The sequence below is a fragment of the Garra rufa genome, chromosome 1, assembly GCF_049309525.1.
Source record: "Garra rufa chromosome 1, GarRuf1.0, whole genome shotgun sequence".
Taxonomy (NCBI): domain Eukaryota; kingdom Metazoa; phylum Chordata; class Actinopteri; order Cypriniformes; family Cyprinidae; genus Garra; species Garra rufa.
In genome coordinates, this window is record NC_133361.1 from 96677075 (window position 1) to 96696650 (window position 19576).

The following is a 19576-nucleotide window of genomic DNA, read 5'->3' on the forward strand; positions in this document are numbered from 1 at the left end:
GGCTAAAAATATAGAAAAGAACAAAAAGGACAATACATTAGATATTTTACAAAACAATGACACAGTCAGACACACACAGAGGGATGACAGATACAGTTAAAGGTAGAGAGAATGATGTGTGTTACAGTTAGATCAGTATGATTTTTAATGTTCTTTAAAAAAAGTTGTGTATGTTCATCAAGACTGCATTTATTTAAACAAAACAGTAAACTTGTGAAAGATTATTACAATTTAAAATAATTTTTATATTTTACTATACTTTCCAATATAATTTATTTCTAAAATTCAAAGATGAATGTTCAGCATCATTACACCAGTGTTACATGATCTTTTAAAGATCATTCTCATTTATTATCAATATGCTGATTTATTATCAATGTTATTGTATGTTAAGTTGTCAGTGTATGTTTTGGAGCCTGTGATACTTTATCAGGATTCTTTGATGAATAAGTTTAAAAGAACAGCAGATATTTAAAAAATATCTTTTATCTAAACATATAAGTCTTTACAATCACTTTATCCATGAAAGGATCCTGAAAAAAGTATCACAGGTTATTAAAAATATTAAGCAGCACAACTGATTCTAGCATTGATAATAATTTAGCATATACAATAATTTCATGGATCATCTGACACTGGAGTAATTAGAAGACTAGAGTACTGATGCTGAAATTTCAGAAATAAATTACATTTTAAAGTACATTAAAATAGCTAAAACATTATTTTAAATTGTAATAATATTTCACATTATATTTTTTCTGTATTTTTGATCAATTAAATGCAGCCTTGATGAGCAGAAGATACTTCTTTCAAAACATAAAACCTACTGATCACAAACTTTTGAACGCTATTGTAGATAAAGGATAAAAGAACATAATAAAAGGAAAAAGATCTTGGTGTATGTGTAACGTTACTTTCATGTCAATAATTCCACTGAAAATCCTTCGCATTTCAAAGAAGACTGGTAACTTGGGCTCACTTTAACTGCACTGTAAAAAACAAATGTAAAAAAAACGTTCAAATTACTGGCAGCTACGGCTGCCAAAGAAAAAACGTATAATTACAGCAAAATGTTTTATTTGAAATAAAGTTCAAAAAACAATATTTTTACAGAAATTTGTATTAACCAATTTAGAGAAAAACACTGTTATTTTAACTATTTTTACTTGTTTAAATTAAGATATTTTACTGTAATACGGTTTTTGTTTGGCAGCCGAAGCTGCCAGTCATTTGACCGTTTTTTTTTTACAGTTTAAAACGGTTAATTTATGAATTTTTCACTGTTTTAATTAAAATATTTTACTGTAATTTTACAGTTTTCATTTGGCAGCCGTAGCTGCCAGTCATTTGACTGTTTTTTTAGTTTAAAACGGTTATTTTATGAATTTTTCACTGTTTTAATTAAAATATTTTACTGTAATTTTACGGTTTTGTTTGGCAGCCATAGCTGCCAATCATTTGACTATCTTTTTACCGTTTTAAACTGTTATTTTACAGATTTTTCCTGGATTATTATGATCAAACACATTCAATAAAGTAACAAACTAAGACTTTTATAAAGAAACTGTTATTTTACAGCCTTTTCCTAGATTATTACAATCCAACACAAGCAATAAAGTGACAGCACTAAAAGTTTAACAGAAAACAATGGTATTTAACAGATTTTCCCTAAATTATTACGATCAAACACCTTCAATAAAATTTCAAGACATGCTCAAGGTTGTAATGTAACATTTTTATTCTGGAAGACAAAAATCCCCCCCCCCCCCCCTCAAAAAAAAAAAAACATACAAAGGAATAAAATCATCTCACACCTTTAATTTACAGCATTAGCTAAAACATGTAAAAGTATAAGGGAAATGGAATGATTCAGTTACAAATCTTAAATTAAATAGTTTCATTAAATTCTCAAACTTACTGAAAACTGATAAACCTGCAATATTTTCACTGTTTCACACCACTATTGAAAAAATTAATTAAAAATTCATTATGATTTTATCTTTGGAATGGTCAGCAAAAAAAATAAATAATAAAAAAAATATTATCTTGACCCCTGGACACTCTATATAGTTCTGATAATAAACATTAGAAGTGAATAAATAAGTAAAATCAAAACATACATCAAACGGTCCATGATTCCATACCAGAAATGACAGATATACAGCACATTTATTTCAATGCTCCAAACTGCCAGTAATCAGTTTGATCCTTTGTGCATCTGGGAAGAAAAAAAGAAAAAGTAAGATTTGGAAAAGTTTTCAAAAAGGACCATTTTAATTTCTTAACCTTTTCTTTAGACATGCTTAAATTTTTATTAAAACTGTCTTTTTGTCTTCTGTTTTGTCTGGAATCTAAAACCAGTTAAAGGGTTACTCCACCCCAAAATGAAAATGTTGTGATTAATCACTTACCCTCATCTCATTCCAAACCCATAAAAGCTTAGTTCCCCCTCAGTCGAGTCACTCCGACGTTACATGGGAACTGCCCGAGAGTCCAATCACCTCTGAGTCTTATACAACAGGCCAATGAAAATTGGCGAGTGGAATTTGCATACCAAGCCACTCCCCCGTACATATGGGTATATAAGATGGTGGCTGCAACACACTCATCAGATTCATGCTTTCAGAGCCTCTCACACGAGCCGCTGTTGTTCTTTAAGAAAGACAAGACTTCGCTGAGTTCTTCAGAGTTTCTCTCTCTCTCTGCTGGTGCGCTGCCAAATTACTAAAAGAACTATAAGAGACTGTTTGGCAGCCACCAGCGATCCTCCCGCGGGCTGCCGTTCTAACGGCATCAAGCTGCCTGCATTCCAGCGAGCAAGCCCCGTCGAGTGCACAGCCGCCCCGCGGCTTCTCCCTGGGCAGACTGGGAGCTAAAAGAGTTAATTTCTCACGGCCGATTCAGACGTTCTTTTCATAATGCATTTTCGGCCGTGCGCTTCAGGATGTGGTGGTTTCCTCTCCTCTGCGGACGGACATGATCTCTGCCTCACATGTTTAGGTTTTGAGCATGCTGAGGCGGCGATCATGGATGGTTCATGCCCGCACTGCGAGTGCATGACCATGGCCACGCTGAGGTCCCGCCGCTCGTTCGCGAGCCGGCTCCCCCCCGCCTTCCTCCCGTGTCAAGTCGTTAAGCCGTCAATGCTTTTCGGCTACCGCGGCGAGATGCGGGGGGGACCTAAGAGTCACCGTGCGGAATGCACCGCCTGCTGAGAAAGCCCTGCGGTCTTCTGCACCACAGCGTGACCCCGTCGAGTTCCCGCAGCAGTACGCTTCCCTGCCTAGCGGGCTGAGCGTCTCCTTCGGTGCTCCTGCAGATGATGAGATGTCAACCGCAGCATCAGAGGGAGAGTCGGTGGGCGAGGCGGACGCCTCGGCGGCGCGACCCCCTCCCGAGGGGGTCGCTCCGTGTGACGCAGACGTCGAGCTCTCGGCTATGCTCCTCCGGGCCTCCAGGGGGATCGGTCTTGAGGTGCCTCCAGCGCCTCCGGCCGATCCCTCTAGGCTTGATGATTGGTTTTTAGGGAGGGCTCCCGCGGCAGTCCCATTTTTCCCGGAGGTGCACGAGGAGGGCCCCCTGGCGGGCCCCCTTTTCATCTCGGGCGCGCCCCAGCTCCTCTCCCCTCGCCACCCTCGATGGCGGGGCGGCCAGGGGGTACGTGGCCATCCCCCAGGTTGAGCGCGCTGTGGCGGTGCATCTTTGCCCAGGTGGCGCTTCCACCTGGCGGGCTGCGTTTATCACGCTGCTGGGCAGGCCGCTACCGCCTTGCACGCCATGGCCACTCTCCAGGTCTACCAGGCTCAGGCGTTAAAAGAACTGCACGAGGGTGGTCCTGACCAGGGAGTTTTGGAAGAACTACCACGAAGGTCACGGCGCGGTCCCTTGGTCAGGTGATGTCCACGGCTGTGGTCCAGGAGCAACACCTGTGGCTCACTCTGGCTCAGATGGCAGACGCCGACAAGGCTCGCTTTCTTGACGCTCCCATCTCCCAGAGTGGCCTCTTCGGCGACACTGTCGAGGACTTTGCCCAGCAGTTCTCAGCAGTCCAGAAGCAGACGGAGGCCATCAAGCACATCCTGCCCCGCCGCGAATCTTCCATCCCGCCGCCAGTTGCCCAACCTCCGCCTGCCTGTCGCCAAGGGCGCCCCCCCGCAGCCTCCAAAGAAAAACCCAAACCTGCTCCGTCCCCCGCCGAGCTTCATGAGGCCAGGCTGGCTCGACGTCGAGCTAGCCGTGGGAGAGGTGCGCCGCCCGCCTCTCAGGGACCGGCTAAGAACACACGCAAGAGATCTGCTAAACGTCCCTGACGCGGGCAACTCAGAGGTGGAGAAGATGGCTCTTCAGGGGACGACAACATCTACGTCTTCCCTCCCGGTGGAGGGCCGGGAGTTGCTGTGCACCCTGACGCTGCCGCCGGCCCACAGGTCGGCGGTACCCAAAACCTCACAAAAAGAGCCAATTTTTTCACCTTTGGGTCCTCGGCCCCGTGTTCCCGTCTCGAGCGGCACATGTCTGCCCTCTCGATACCGGACTCGGAGCTGTCTGTCGCCAGCGCAGGAACCAGGGAAGAAGGTAAGCGCTGCCTTGAGCAGACCAGGACGTTTTTCCTTCTGGGTGCAGTCCCCTTCCCGTTACTCCCCTAGGCTGCCCCACCACGGTCACGTCGGTCAACGTTCCCTTGATTCCCCTGGCGAAGCGGCTGGGAGCCTGGCTTCAGCTTCCCAGCCCCTCACAGTGGTTGATACGGACGGTACGTCTCGGCTATGCGATTCAATTCGCCCGGCGTCCGCCCAGGTACAGAGGCGTTCTCTACACTACTGTCCATTCGGACACACATGCCGCTGTTCTGCGTGCGGAGGTCGCGGTCCTACTGGCGAAGGACGCGATCGAGCCAGTCCCTCCAGCTGAGATGAAGTCAGGGTTCTACAGTCACTACTTCATCGTGCCCAAAAAGAGTGGTGGGTTAAGACCCATCCTGGACCTCAGAGTCCTGAATCTGTCCCTTCTCAGGCTGCCGTTCAAGATGCTGACGACAAGACGCATGCTGACTTGCATCCGTCCCCAGAATTGCTCGCAGCCATCGACCTGAAGGACGCCTACTTTCACGTCTCGATTCTACCTCGCCACAGGCCCTTTCTTCGGTTTGCGTTCGAGGGTCGAGCGTATCAGTACAAGGTGCTCAAGAAATTTCACAAGAAATACAAGATGCAAGGGTAAATACACAGCTTTTAGTAGTTATTGTAATTAGAGCATAATTGCAGAGACCACTAATGAAATCAATTAGTTTTTAATCAGTTTAGCTATAAATTTGGGCCATGAGCATGCCATGTTGTCACTTGAATTTCCATTCTTGCTGGCGTTGTCATAAAATCTGAACTATGGATCAAAAATTGTTTGAAGAAATTTTCAATTATAAAACTCAAGGAATTTACCCGTTTGGCATTAAGAAAGAGCAAAAATATGTCATTCGCAGACGTTCTTCCAAGTTGATGATAAGCAAACTACTCTAAGTGATACTCATATACTGACACGAAGAACTGATACAAAGTTAATACTTGTCTTGAACTAAATTGACTTTCCAGCGGTTACAATGGTACAAATTACCATTCCTTTAATCTTGTAGAGCAATGATGAGAAAAAAAGGAATTCCAGTTTCACATTGGGTGTGTGAAAGTCAGACTCACCCACTGCAGAAGGATGCTACATCGTGTGGTGTGTTTGCTTTGAAGGTGTGTGACAGCACATATGAAATGTTCATTCAAATAGGATTTGTTTTCATTTTTTCATTTAACCTTTGCTTTATAGTATAGCCCCCCCCCAAGTTTGCAGAAAATATTCTGTATTGTTATTGTATTATTGTTGTATTTAACCATGACAGTTATTGTCATGCCTTTTTGATGTGTGCATCACTTTCATTAGTGCTTTGAAAATCAACAAGTCACACCCTGTCCATACTGTACCTTACAGATGACCTAAGTAACCTGTGTCACTTTTGTGGGGAGGCAGAAACATTTGTTGACTCGGATGCTGATGATCTCTAGGTAACCTTTTCATTTCTATTTAAACTGGTGTGGAATATTAATGAATAGACTATAAGATTTGCTGACAATGTTGCTAATTTTTAAAATGTATCTTTTATTTTATAGATTTCCTGTGATGACTGTGGGCGATGGTTCCATATGGACAGTGTTAATAATCCACCCACAGAAGAAGAATACAAATGCTTTTCTTGCAATAAAACAAACTGAATTAAGTCACTGTTGTTTGTGGTCTTATTTTACTTATTTTTGTAAATTCTTACACCTGCTGCAAAATTGTTTTTGGTTTCACTTAAATTAAGTGACATTTAAAAAATCCGTGACACATACCGTTTCAAATAGGCCTGCGCTAGAAAGCATCATACGCTTAAATCGGTTGTAAGTTGGAAAAACCTAGCTTCTCAGATCTATTTTTAAGTCTCGGAGAAGTCGGTACTTTTTGATCCCTTTTGCTTCCCGTACATCCAGTTGTGCTTCATGAGTACGTTAGTTCTGACAATACGTATGGTAACACGGCAACTACGCAAGACTACATGGTATGAATCAGTGGTGTAGTCTACGTGATACGCAGGTATACGGCGTATACCCACTAGAAAAGGTCAAGGAATTGCGTATACCCACTTAAAAAAGCGCAAGGATACGTAACATGGTATTGTGACAATTTTCACACATTCATAAATTAACCACGTCTGTCTTGCGAGGCGTATTGTCTTGAAGCGGCGATGTGTAGACCAATCAGCTGCTTCAGGCTTCTGTAGCCTGCTGTGACCTGGATCTGACGTCACCTATTATGCTTGGTGGTCATTCTCGGCGCGAGTTTGAAATCAAGTTATGCAAACCAGCAAATGAGATATGAATTATGAAACGAAAACAAGCCTGTCCTTGAAGCTACTGCCGCTTCGTGTGATACTGCAGCTGCACGCAATTGACACTTTTCACACGCTCTTACGCCACACATCCATTTTCTCACGCAGTCAAAAGTACCCTCAGTTAAAACTGTAATAAGATATTGCCTTAAAAAATTTGGTAAATGCTCCAGGGCGTATTTGTGGTTGTACTCTGGAAATCGCCAAAAGACGTGTTTTATTTTCGTAGCGCTGAGCAATGTAGCCAATCACAGGCATATCTGTTGATCTTGAACGCCTGTGATTGGCCATTACGTTCTAAATTCACTCACCTCTAAATGCCAGATTTTTTCCCTTGCCAGTCCTCTCACTGTGGTTCATTGAATATAAAGAGACTTTTGCGATTAACTGAAGTGACTCGTTTTTAGTGATTATCAAGGAAGGGCTATTGCACACTCCTAAATAATCCGTTCAGAATCTGAATAAAAGTGTTTTCTGTCCTACGCAAAGTTTTGGGAGTGATTTCATGTCAAAATAGTTAATTAAATACGGTTGCAATTATTTATAAAAGTGACTAAATCTTGCAATTTTTTTCACTGTACATTGCTATTCTTGTTGAGGTAAAAAAAAAATAGTTTTGCATGCAGTAGTTTTGTTTTTTGTTTTTTTACATCGTTTTATGATAAAAATGTTTTAAAATGAAATGAAATCATCATAAATGTATTTTTCACATATTTCACAATATTTCACAATACTGAAGTCAGACCATTCGGTTTTTGCTTCAAATAAAATCAAATTTAAATAAAAAAAACTGCTCATGCTACATGTGTGTAGCATTTTTGTATCATGATTAAAATGCAGTGTTTAGTTCTAGTTTTCAATTTATTATGAAATTTATTGTTTCATAGCCAGGAAAAAAATATATTTATGGCTGGTAAATTTCCTCAAATCACCACAAAAATTTGTTTGTATAATGATTAAAATGGCATGTGTAGAAGTTAAGACAAAAGTGTAATTTCCCTACTATAGAGTAAGGTAAAATAAGATACCTGTTATTTTACAGAATTGTTTTCCAGTATTACTGTTAATATAATAATATTATCATTATATTCTAATTTGTTTGTAAATATACCAGTATGAGAGTAATTTAGACTGAGACACCATATCACAACTAAAAAGAGGATTGAGTCTCCTTTAAACCTCAAGAACAAGTCAATTCAATAGTCTTTTTCTTTGTTTAGTTTGCACACTGAAATTGTATTGATCTTAATTGTGAATTCTCAAAGTGCACTAAATAGATGAATTTAACTGTAAAATGTACAAAACTTTCTTACGGGGGAGCATGCCCCCGGACCCCCCTAGGGCAACTGCTGTTTTACTTTATTGTTAATAATAGTTCCAACTTGCACCCCTAAATGTAATGAAATGAAAATTGACAGCTCATAAAATTTGCTAAAAATAAATCAACATGTTGATAACAACAAGCAGTGTTTCAGAATGCTCTCAATTACATATAGATGCATCCTGTTAATGAGTGTGATGGCATTTGGGGTGTTGCTCTGGGATGGGCAGTGTTGGGCACATACCTTTAAAAAAGTAATTAGTTACAGTTACTAGTTACTTCTCACAAATAGTAACTGAGTTAATAACTGAGTTACATCATTATAAAAGTAACTAATTACCAGGCAAAGTAACTATTGCGTTACTTAAAAAAATATAATTTAATATAACTGTAAAATAAATATAAAACATTGTACACTAGTCTACACTATATTAATGTTGTTTTGGGACAACGTGAGAGACTATCAAATTCAACATATTATATATATTATCATTACTATAGTGGAACTATAAAGCACAATAGATGATTTAGAACTTTAAATATCGTTATCAACTGCGTTCTTAGCCACTAATTTTGTGGCGGCACGTGACGAGGTGCTTCTATAGATTTGTATTACTTGTCACCGACGCAGAGAGACTCTTTTTAACTGGGCATAAATTGCACGTTACTTAAATAATTTTGCCTTTCACCTCAGGGAGGGAAAATAGTGCTTATACTTCCAGTTTGCAAAAGCTACCTTTGAACTTGTTGGACTTACCATCGTTGTGATGTTGTGGAATATGTGTGTGTGCGACTAACCGTGCGCGCGCTTGTGTGTGAACACTCTTACTACTCTGCCTCTGATTGGCAAACAATGGAAATTTACTCAATCTAAGCCAATCATCGCGTTCTCAGTTACACCACGTTTACAGACACACCAATCATCATCACTGGTTATATGTCCCGCCCCAGCCCCAAACAAACACACACACACACACCCCCCAGAGAAATCGAGGCCGTGGCTGAGAGATGCTGCTTGCAGGAAAACCGCTTCAGTGTTCTCAGTTATAGTAACGCAATTTTTTTTTGTCAGTAACGGTAACGGCGTTGTAACGGGGGAAACAGTAATTCGTTTGATTACCCGTTACTGAAAAAAGTATCGCCGTTAGTAAAGCCGTTTATTTATAGGGCCGTTATTCCCATCACTGGGGATGGGTGAATATGGGGCTGGGAGGGAAAAATCACAGTATACTCACTACAAAAAACTAGACTACACCACTGGTATGAATACGTAAAGGGGAACAGACATTCCGAGGGGAACAGAATCGACTGCTACACCGGCCAGGTAAGAATTTTCCTTAAATATATTACATTTCGGTTTGTTTTTCTACCAACCTCTACCAGATACAATAGTGAGAGTGCTGTTTGAATATTTGTGTTTCAACACTGTGACAGCACAAGCAGACTTATCGCGATTTTGACGTTCTATCCTGAAAAAAATATATGAATGGAAAATTTTAATGTAATAAATATTTTTACAAATTTCTTATTCGTGCTATCGACCTATTTTGAATTTCTCTCAGCTCCTTCTTTGACTGATATATAGGGGAAACCTTGCATTGTTTGATTTTCTCATTTTTATGTAATTAGTTTAATATATGTGACCCTGGACCTCAAAACCAGTTTTAAGTTGCTGGGGTATATTTGTAGCAATAGCCAAAAATAAGTTGTATAGGTAAAAATGATCGATTTTTCTTTTATGTCAAAAATCATTAGGATATGAAGTAAAGATCATGTTCCATGAAGATATTTTCTAATTTTCCTACCATAAATGTATCAAAACTTAATTTGGGATTAGTAATATGCATTGCTAAAAACTTCATTTGAACAACTTTTTCTCAGTATTTAGATTTTTTTGCTCCTTCAGATTCCAGATTTTCAAATGGTTATATCTCAGACCAATATTTTCCTGTCCTAACAAACCTTACATCAATGGAAAGCTTATTTATTCAGCCTTTAGATGATGTATAAATCTCAATTTCGAAAAATTGACACTTATGACTGGTTTTGTGGACCAGGACCATATTTGATTATTTTATTTAATATATTAGCTTAATATAACGTTAATACTTAACACCATAAGTCAGTGTGTCACAAAACGAATTTGCTTAACCTAATAACAGTGTTTTTCACCATTTTTTCCTTTTTGTAGACCCATCAGAAGGACATTTCACAGCTTTGCTCACATCAGGACTGAAAGACTGGCTGAACCAGTGTCTGGGGTTTCAAGAGATGGCAGCTACCAGAGTGGACTCTTTAATGTGAAGATGCCAGATGTGTGATGGTAATTTACATTTTAAGATTAATTTATTTTTATTTTATTTATTTATTTATTGACAAAAGCAAGTTTTTCATTCAATACGCATCTACCAAGTGAATGCTGTTTTTAATGTTTCATAACTTTCATAAAATAACAACTACATTCACATGACAATTATTTGTAACCTATCCATGTTTTTTTGTGCAAATATGTTCCTGACAAACTTTTAGGTCGGCTGTTTTGCTGTTGGAGGAGCATCAATTGAGGCACGTGTTAGGATGCTGTGTTGTACTCTAACCAGTGAGCTGGCTTCTCAGATAAACTGGGCAGTAGGAGACTGAAAGGTCAGCCTGAACAAAAAAACTCAATTTACAGACACCAGGCTCCAAGATGTGCATGGTAAGTCAGGGTCCACATGGGTCCTTTTGTCCTAAATTCAGTTTGGTCAAATTTAAATCCATTAAAAGTCTTAAATATCTTAACTCTAATGAGAAAAGCCTTAATTATGTTTTCAATAGATCTTAACTTAGATCATAAATAAAAAAAAATATATATTTTAAGTGCACTCATCTGCCATATTAAATTCTAATTACAATTTGCACTTAATTTTGTAGTACATTAAGTCACATTTCCAAATATTTAGGACCCACCTTCTTTCAGTTACACACTACTAATCAAATGTTTTACACCATTGTGCAGTTTTAACATCCTGTTTGTTTTTATACTTTAGATGCCTTACAACAAGTGAAAGCTGAGAAAAAGGAGGCCTCAGATATAATTTCTGTGAGAGTGCAACATTGGCTCTAATGTGGCCCTGTATGGCTTGGGGACATTGCCTTATGGTGGAAAGCCCTGAGTTTATCAGACTATCTGTTTAATGAGGAGACATGACATATTTTTTAATAAGAAAAGTAGCTTCAATCCATGAAAAACTTCAAACTTCAAGACCTGAATAGCAAACTGGTAATGTCTCAGTCTGTGGTATGTTAGTGTTTCTAGCTTTGATGGTGAGTTTTAATTTCCATTTACTTCCATTTTGCAGATGCAGGTTGCATTTGTTATATGCTGTCAGTTTTTACAGGCTTTTCTCCTGGCATTTGCTTTATAAATTCAGAATTAACTGTTCCATGTATTAAGGCCACTTTGTCATTAGTTTTATCATATCCTGTATGTACATTGTATTTTAAGCTCTGTCCCCCATTTCACAAGGCTAGTCCCAAACTAAATTCATGTTTAAGCTCTTAACTGAAAATAACTTACTCTGACAGATCTTAAAATGTCATTGCCATTGCTTTGTCTCAGATGCATACCAGTAATGTGTTTTTCCCCTTGGATTTTATAAAAGCTGTTTAAATAGCCTAATTTAACTAAGGTTTAGTCCTGATTTAAGCTAAGTCTGCGGATCAGGGTCTATATTTTTGAAGTTACCACAAAGTTTTTTGTTGTTGGATTTTTTTAAATAATAATTTGTTTTACCCGAATTCAATGTTATTTTCTTGTTCAAATAGTGTGGGACAAAAATAAAAACATTTGCATGTAAACTGAAGGATGTTGTTTACTTTGAGTGACTTATTGTTTCAAAACCATATTAATTACAGTCATGCATGTTCTCTGATGGAAAAAAAGTAAAAAGCATGATTGATTTGATAATGTTTCTATGTTAATTCAATGTTAAATAAGTGATTTAATTTAAGTTGAAGAAATGTTGATTTAATGACCATCTTGATCGATTTTTCATCATTGAAACATTATTTCAGGGTACAAAACTGATGAAAAAACAATGTTAAATTTCAACATTGATCCAATGATAATATGATTGATGCATTAGCATTGATTCAGTGTTGGTTCAGTGTTGGTCTGCTATCTGGGTACTTGCATTCACACTTTTACAAGAACCAACAAACGTTTGCAATAGTTATAATTCTTCACTCTTTAATGTTCAAACCAAATGTTCAAGCTTTTAACATAATTCTTACACATTAAACTTCTGTCCACAAAAAGGTTGGAAATGTGAAATTAATTTTATAAATATGGATGAAAGCATGTTCCACATCAGGACATTTCAGAAGGACTTGTCTTTTACCTTTTCCGATTCCATTTGAAATACAATGAGGTCTATACACCTTTAATTCTGAAACTGCCTCCCAGTTTTAGCTAAGCCCTTGGGCTATACTAGCACTGTTATCTAACCAATGAGCTACAGGAAACCATTACTGAGCTACTAAGAGCAATTTTTTTGTAAGGAACAAATGTTTTACATTTATTTTTTAACTTGGCAAATAATAATTATAAAATGAATCAATTTCTAAAATGAAATAAAAGATATAGGCATATTTTTTTTATTCCAGTTATTGATACCTTATCATAAACATCATATAGGATTATCTGGATCAGTGATTTTAAACTCAGTACCTGGAGGGCCGCAGCTCTGCACAGTTTAGCTCAAACTCTAATCAAACCCATCTGATTCAGCTAATCAAGATCTCCAGGATTACTAGAAACCCCCAAACAGGTGTGGGTTGGAGCTGGTTTGAGCTAAATTGTGCAGAGCTATGGCCCTCCAGATTACAGCTAGGGCGTGGAGAATAATAATTATTTATTAATTATAAAACAACGTGAAAGGTGTGCACATTGAGAGAAATGTACAGCCACCGACATAACGTTAAGTGTGTCAGCGGCTGTACATTTCCAATTAGCATGTTACATTAACCGCATTACAGTTTTTCTCAATTGCTAAACCACTAAAACCCATTGGCTGAACAAAGTTCTCAGTTGCCTGACCTCATTTAGCTAATTGCGCAGTCTGTTGTCAATACCTTAACCATTTCACATGTTAAAACACAATTTTCAGATCACACTTAGACTTTTCAGCAAAACTCTAAACACATTCTCATTCTCAAAACACATTATGCACTCTAATACACATATCATCCATACTGGTAAACACAAGTGGCAACAATCAAATACAATTAGAGAACTAATGTCATTGGTTAAACACAACCACTCAAAATTGATGTTAAATTTTTCAAATGATGTGACAAACAATATAAGCCAGTTCAGGTTGTAACAGAGTGTTGAAGATGGGAAGGAGAACGTCTGAGAATGGATAGAAGAAACAATGTGAGAGGACGAGGACGAGTGCTTATGCGAGGTGGGTGACGAGGAAGAGGAGGAGAAGGGCGAGGAAGAGGAGGAAGAGAGCAAGAAAGAGGAAGAGGAGATGGAAGAGGAAGAGGGCAAGAAAGATTGTATTTGTATAGGTGAGGAATCATGTCAGGGCTGGATACAGCACAGAAGAAGCTTCTTCCCCTGTTGCCTCAGGAAGGACAATATTCCTTGTGATGTCGACAAAGTGCTCTGGCCTGACTCAGCCCAAAGACAAGAGGAAGCACATTGATCACATGTTTACTCCTTTGACTTTCGTCCCTTTTAGTATTGTATTCTGTAGTACAGTGCATTGTAGGCTGTATACTGTACAATGAACAAATTGTATGGGCCTGAACTTTGAGATAAAAATTTTACTTCTCCCTGAGAACTATATGTTTTGAACAATGTGTTTTCTGTTTTTTGTTTTATGGTTTACTGACTGCTTGATAGTGTATATCATTTTGCTCACTTTGTTTATGATTTGAGAGCAGTGCTTGATTTTGAACACAGGTAAAAACTGTTTTGAGGCAAAAAGTTCCATTTTGCAAGAGGAGTAAGAGGTTTTGTAAATGGTGCTTGAAGATACTGCGGTAAAGTTAGTTTCATATTCGCACATTCGGACTTCCACGTTCAATAACTTTCTAATTATATGTCCAATAAAGTATTTTTTTGCTAATTCTGTTGAGTGACATAATTGTCAACCTACTACATTTTTCACAATCGACCAAAATGGCCAAGTATTGTTTTAATGGCATACTTACTTGCGAACGTCCACTGAATGTCAAACGTATTTTGGCAAACAAGATAGGGACCGTCTAAAAAGTTGCAATTTTTTTTCTCATTGTGTGCAAACAGACAACTACATTTTAGCCAACTACAGATGTACCAGCAAACAACATTATTTCTGGTAATGCTATAGATTTTCCTTCAGCAACAATAAAAAATTGCATTATAATAATTGTGTTTGAAAAGAATTTAAAAAATCATGTAGCCTACATGAATTATAATTTGTGAACAAGATAAGTGGCAAATTACCTGTAATCGCCTGAACATAGTTAATGTCTTCATTTTACAACTGTTTTTACTTATTTATTTGCCTTAAAATGAACAAGATCTGTGTTGGTTTTAACAATAATATGATTTATTTTAATAGGTTTTGAAATCATGGATCAGCTGCTCCAAAGCAAGTTGGAACATCTTGTCTGGACCCGACAGAAAATACTAGAGCCCATGTCTTGCTGTTTTATTCACTTCTGTTTCTCTGATTTAAAGTGTGATAAAGACTTAACAGTGTAACAGTGTTCTACAGGTGTTCAGTTAAAAGAACGGCTAACCTTTTATGTGTTCCTGTTGTGTGACAAATGCATTTCATATTAAACTCTCACAATATTACAATTCACATGCATTAATTGATGTTTACAGTCCTGCAAAATATCACTGCCCATAGTACTGAATTCATCAGGTTATTGACTAGTACTCAGAAAACATGAGAGCAAACAGGGTTTTATTTTGGGTGAACATTTCAAAAACAAGAGGAAAAACTTGATGATTTATAAGTAATTTGTGTCTCACTTATATATTCAGTTTGTATCATCACTGTGTTTTATGGGTTTCTTCAATGATACAACATCCAGTTCAATAACTTAACAGTAAAATAAGTTGCTAAATATTCATTTGATCCTAAAGAACATACTACAAGTCTTTAATGTTCAATTATTTGCTCTAGTTGTTTAATTTCTATCATCAATGTATTCTATGGGGTTCTTCAATGACACAACATCCAGTTCAATAACTTTGGAAAAGAAGGTCACACTGATCTAAAATAAGTTGCTAAATATTCATTTGATCCTAAAGAACATACTACAAGTCTTTAATGTTCAATTATTTGCTCTAGTTGTTTAATTTCTATCATCAATGTATTCTATGGGGTTCTTCAATGACACAACATCCAGTTCAATAACTTTGGAAAAGAAGGTCACACTGATCTAAAATAAGTTGCTAAATATTCATTTGATCCTAAAGAACATACTACAAGTCTTTAATGTTCAATTATTTGCTCTAGTTGTTTAATTTCTATCATCAATGTATTCTATGGGGTTCTTCAATGACACAACATCCAGTTCAATAACTTTTGAAAAGAAGGTCACACTGATCTAAAATAAGTTGCTAAATATTCATTTGATCCTAAAGAACATACTACAAGTCTTTAATGTTCAATTATTTGCTCTAGTTGTTTAATTTCTATCATCAATGTATTCTAAGGGGTTCTTCAATGGCACAACATCCAGTTCAATAACTTTTGAAAAGAAGGTCACACTGATCTAAAATAGGTTGCTAAATATTCATTTGATCCTAAAGAACATAATACAAGTCTTTAATGTTCAATTATTTGCTCTTGTTGTTTAATTTCTATCATCAATGTATTCTATGGGGTTCTTCAATGGCACAACATCCAGTTCAATAACTTTGGAAAAGAAGGTCACACTGATCTAAAATAAGTTGCTAAATATTCATTTGATCCTAAAGAACATACTACAAGTCTTTAATGTTCAATTATTTGCTCTAGTTGTTTAATTTCTATCATCAATGTATTCTATGGGGTTCTTCAATGACACAACATCCAGTTCAATAACTTTTGAAAAGAAGGTCACACTGATCTAAAATAAGTTGCTAAATATTCATTTGATCCTAAAGAACATACTACAAGTCTTTAATGTTCAATTATTTGCTCTAGTTGTTTAATTTCTATCATCAATGTATTCTATGGGGTTCTTCAATGACACAACATCCAGTTCAATAACTTTTGAAAAGAAGGTCACACTGATCTAAAATAAGTTGCTAAATATTCATTTGATCCTAAAGAACATACTACAAGTCTTTAATGTTCAATTATTTGCTCTAGTTGTTTAATTTCTATCATCAATGTATTCTATGGGGTTCTTCAATGACACAACATCCAGTTCAATAACTTTTGAAAAGAAGGTCACACTGATCTAAAATAGGTTGCTAAATATTCATTTGATCCTAAAGAACATGCTACAAGTCTTTAATATTCAATTATTTGGTCTAGTTGTTTAATTTCTATCATCAATGTATTCTATGGGGTTCTTCAATGACACAACATCCAGTTCAATAACTTTGGAAAAGAAGGTCACACTGATCTAAAATAAGTTGCTAAATATTCATTTGATCCTAAAGAACATACTACAAGTCTTTAATGTTCAATTATTTGCTCTAGTTGTTTAATTTCTATCATCAATGTATTCTATGGGGTTCTTCAATGGCACAACATCCAGTTCAATAACTTTTGAAAAGAAGGTCACAATGATCTAAAATAAGTTGCTAAATATTCATTTGATCCTAAAGAACATACTACAAGTCTTTAATGTTCAATTATTTGCTCTAGATGTTGAATTTGTATCATCAATGTATTCTATGGGGTTCTTCAATGACATAACATGAAGTTCAATAACTTTTGAAAAGAAGGTCACAATGATCTAAAATAAGTTGCTTAATATTCATTTGATCCTAAAGAACATACTACAAGTCTTTAATGTTCAATTATTTTCTCTAGTTGTTTAATTTCTATCATCAATGTATTCTATGGGGTTCTTCAATGGCACAACATCCAGTTCAATAACTTTTGAAAAGAAGGTCACAATGATCTAAAATAAGTTGCTAAATATTCATTTGATCCTAAAGAACATACTACAAGTCTTTAATGTTCAATTATTTGCTCTAGATGTTGAATTTGTATCATCAATGTATTCTATGGGGTTCTTCAATGACACAACATCCAGTTCAATAACTTTTGAAAAGAGGCTCACACCATTACAAATGAAGTTGCTAAATATTTATCTGACCCTCTTCAACATTTCAGAAGTCTTTAAAGTACAATTATTTGCTGTAAATGAATCATTTTCAACATTTCTGTATTTAATGGGTTTATTCATAGAGACACTATCTAGTTCAATAACTTTTGAAAAGAGGCTCACACCATTACAAATGAAGTTGCTAAATATTTATCTGACCCTTTTCCACATTTCAGAAGTCTTTAAAGTACAATTATTGGCTCTAAATGAACCATTTCCAACATCACTGTATTCAATGGGTTCTTTAATGGCATACTATCTAGTTCAATAACTTTTAAAAAGTTGTTCACACTGTTACAAAACTAGTTAAATATTTATCTGAACCTTGCACAACATTTTTACTGTAGATGATCAATATGTACCGTCATTTTATGGGTTTCTAAATTAACACAACTTCCATCAAAAATATTACATTATCTACATTTATTTATTACTGTAATAAGTTTTTGGATTTATTTATAGAGGAATTATGTGCTTTATCAGAACTTTAAACCCATTATGAGTAATGTACAGTTTTACCTTATACCTTCAATGTGTCTGTAATGGTTATTAAATAACTTTAAAAGTTTTAAGTTACAAAGTACATCATTTTAGGTCAGATCAAATATTTTGAAACTTGTTTTAGAACAATGAGCCTCCTTTGGAAAGCCATTGAACTGGAAGTTGTCTCAATGAAGAAACCCACAGAATACAGTGATGATAGAAATGAAAAAATGGTCGGTAATGTCTTTTTTCTAATGTTACTGCTAAGCATTAAGCCTCAAATGAACTTGACATTTTTAATTTTTAGGAAAATTTGGTTATGTTTGTATGACATGGCGCTGTCCACGTCTGTGGTGCTGAATGATCCTAACTGCACATTAACATTTCTGTAACTTTTTGGTGGTTACCCGAGTTAACCCCAAACCAATTGAATGTGATTAAGCACACTCCAAAGAATACACTACACCATGGAGATAGACATATTTATTGCATTCAGCATTTTTAGCTATAGAGAGATCTCGACAAACAGCTCCAAAACTTGTACAAAATGCAGTGTTCCTGCAGTCTGGCCTCATTTCCCTGGCCAGATAAACTACTATTTTTGGAATTCTTGCATTCTAATTAGAAAAGAACCATTGTAGGTCTTTTCTTTCTGCATTTTGAAGATTCTAATAAAAAAGATCAACTGTCACAATTACTTCTCCCTCACAAATCCAGGTTTGCTTACTAAAAAAACCATTCACACAAAGGCCAGCAGAAGACAACAAGCACCACAACAACATGAAACATAAACAGAATACAAAAAAGTATTTCTATAACATATCAAATAGGTAACACATATTTATTACAATGTAAACACACTTTCAGCATAAGCATAAACTGAATAGCTTATAAACACAAATCACAAATCCATGGTTGTTCTTCTAGTGACATATTAATGTTGAGGCACTAAACATGAAACCACCTCTGGAATCTGAAAGGAAAGAGGATATGTTGTGAGATTTATTTAAACAGTTTTGAAATTATTAAATGTAGTTGTGAAAAACACGTCTTCTTTTAACACACATAGTCAATAGGCAGAAATGTCATAGTGAATACCCGGGTACATTGCTTCTGTGCAGGTTCTTTCTTTTTCTCCACACACAGAGCAGCATTCCTCTTTTGACACTACAGTTATTTTAATGTAATATTCATATTCATATTCAATATTCATTTCTCTGTCTCTGACATGGAAGTAAACTGTTCTTTCAAAGTACTTTATACCTGACACCAGCAAACTTTTTTTGGCCAAATTGTTCCTGTAGTGCCACATCATCTCCTTGGGTGTTATATTAATGCTGTCAGAATTGTTTGGCAACTCTTCCAGCACCTGGCCAATCTAGGAGGACAGCAGTGGAAATGAATAGACACAGTCTCACATGGGAAAGGTAAGGACAGTTTATGTAAACCCATCCTCCCCCTCCATTTATTAGCATCACAAAGACACCGCAGCTAGAACAATCCTCATGAAATGAATGTTGGATTGTGTCAGGTTTCCACTTGGTGTA

The 19576-nt window shown here is 36.8% G+C and overlaps 2 long non-coding RNA genes across 2 annotated transcripts; both read left to right on the forward strand.

Annotated features, from left to right (window-relative positions):
• The first annotated feature begins 5527 nt into the window (after positions 1-5527).
• Positions 5528-6379, forward strand: LOC141340977 (uncharacterized). Its single transcript, XR_012356614.1, has 3 exons — positions 5528-5732; positions 5971-6044; positions 6150-6379. It is a non-coding gene; the product is annotated as an uncharacterized lncRNA (long non-coding RNA).
• Positions 6380-9884: 3505 nt separating this feature from the next.
• On the forward strand, positions 9885-11401 carry LOC141340946 (uncharacterized). The gene is made up of 3 exons (XR_012356609.1): positions 9885-10551; positions 10758-10871; positions 11258-11401. It is a non-coding gene; the product is annotated as an uncharacterized lncRNA (long non-coding RNA).
• The last annotated feature ends 8175 nt before the right edge of the window (positions 11402-19576 follow it).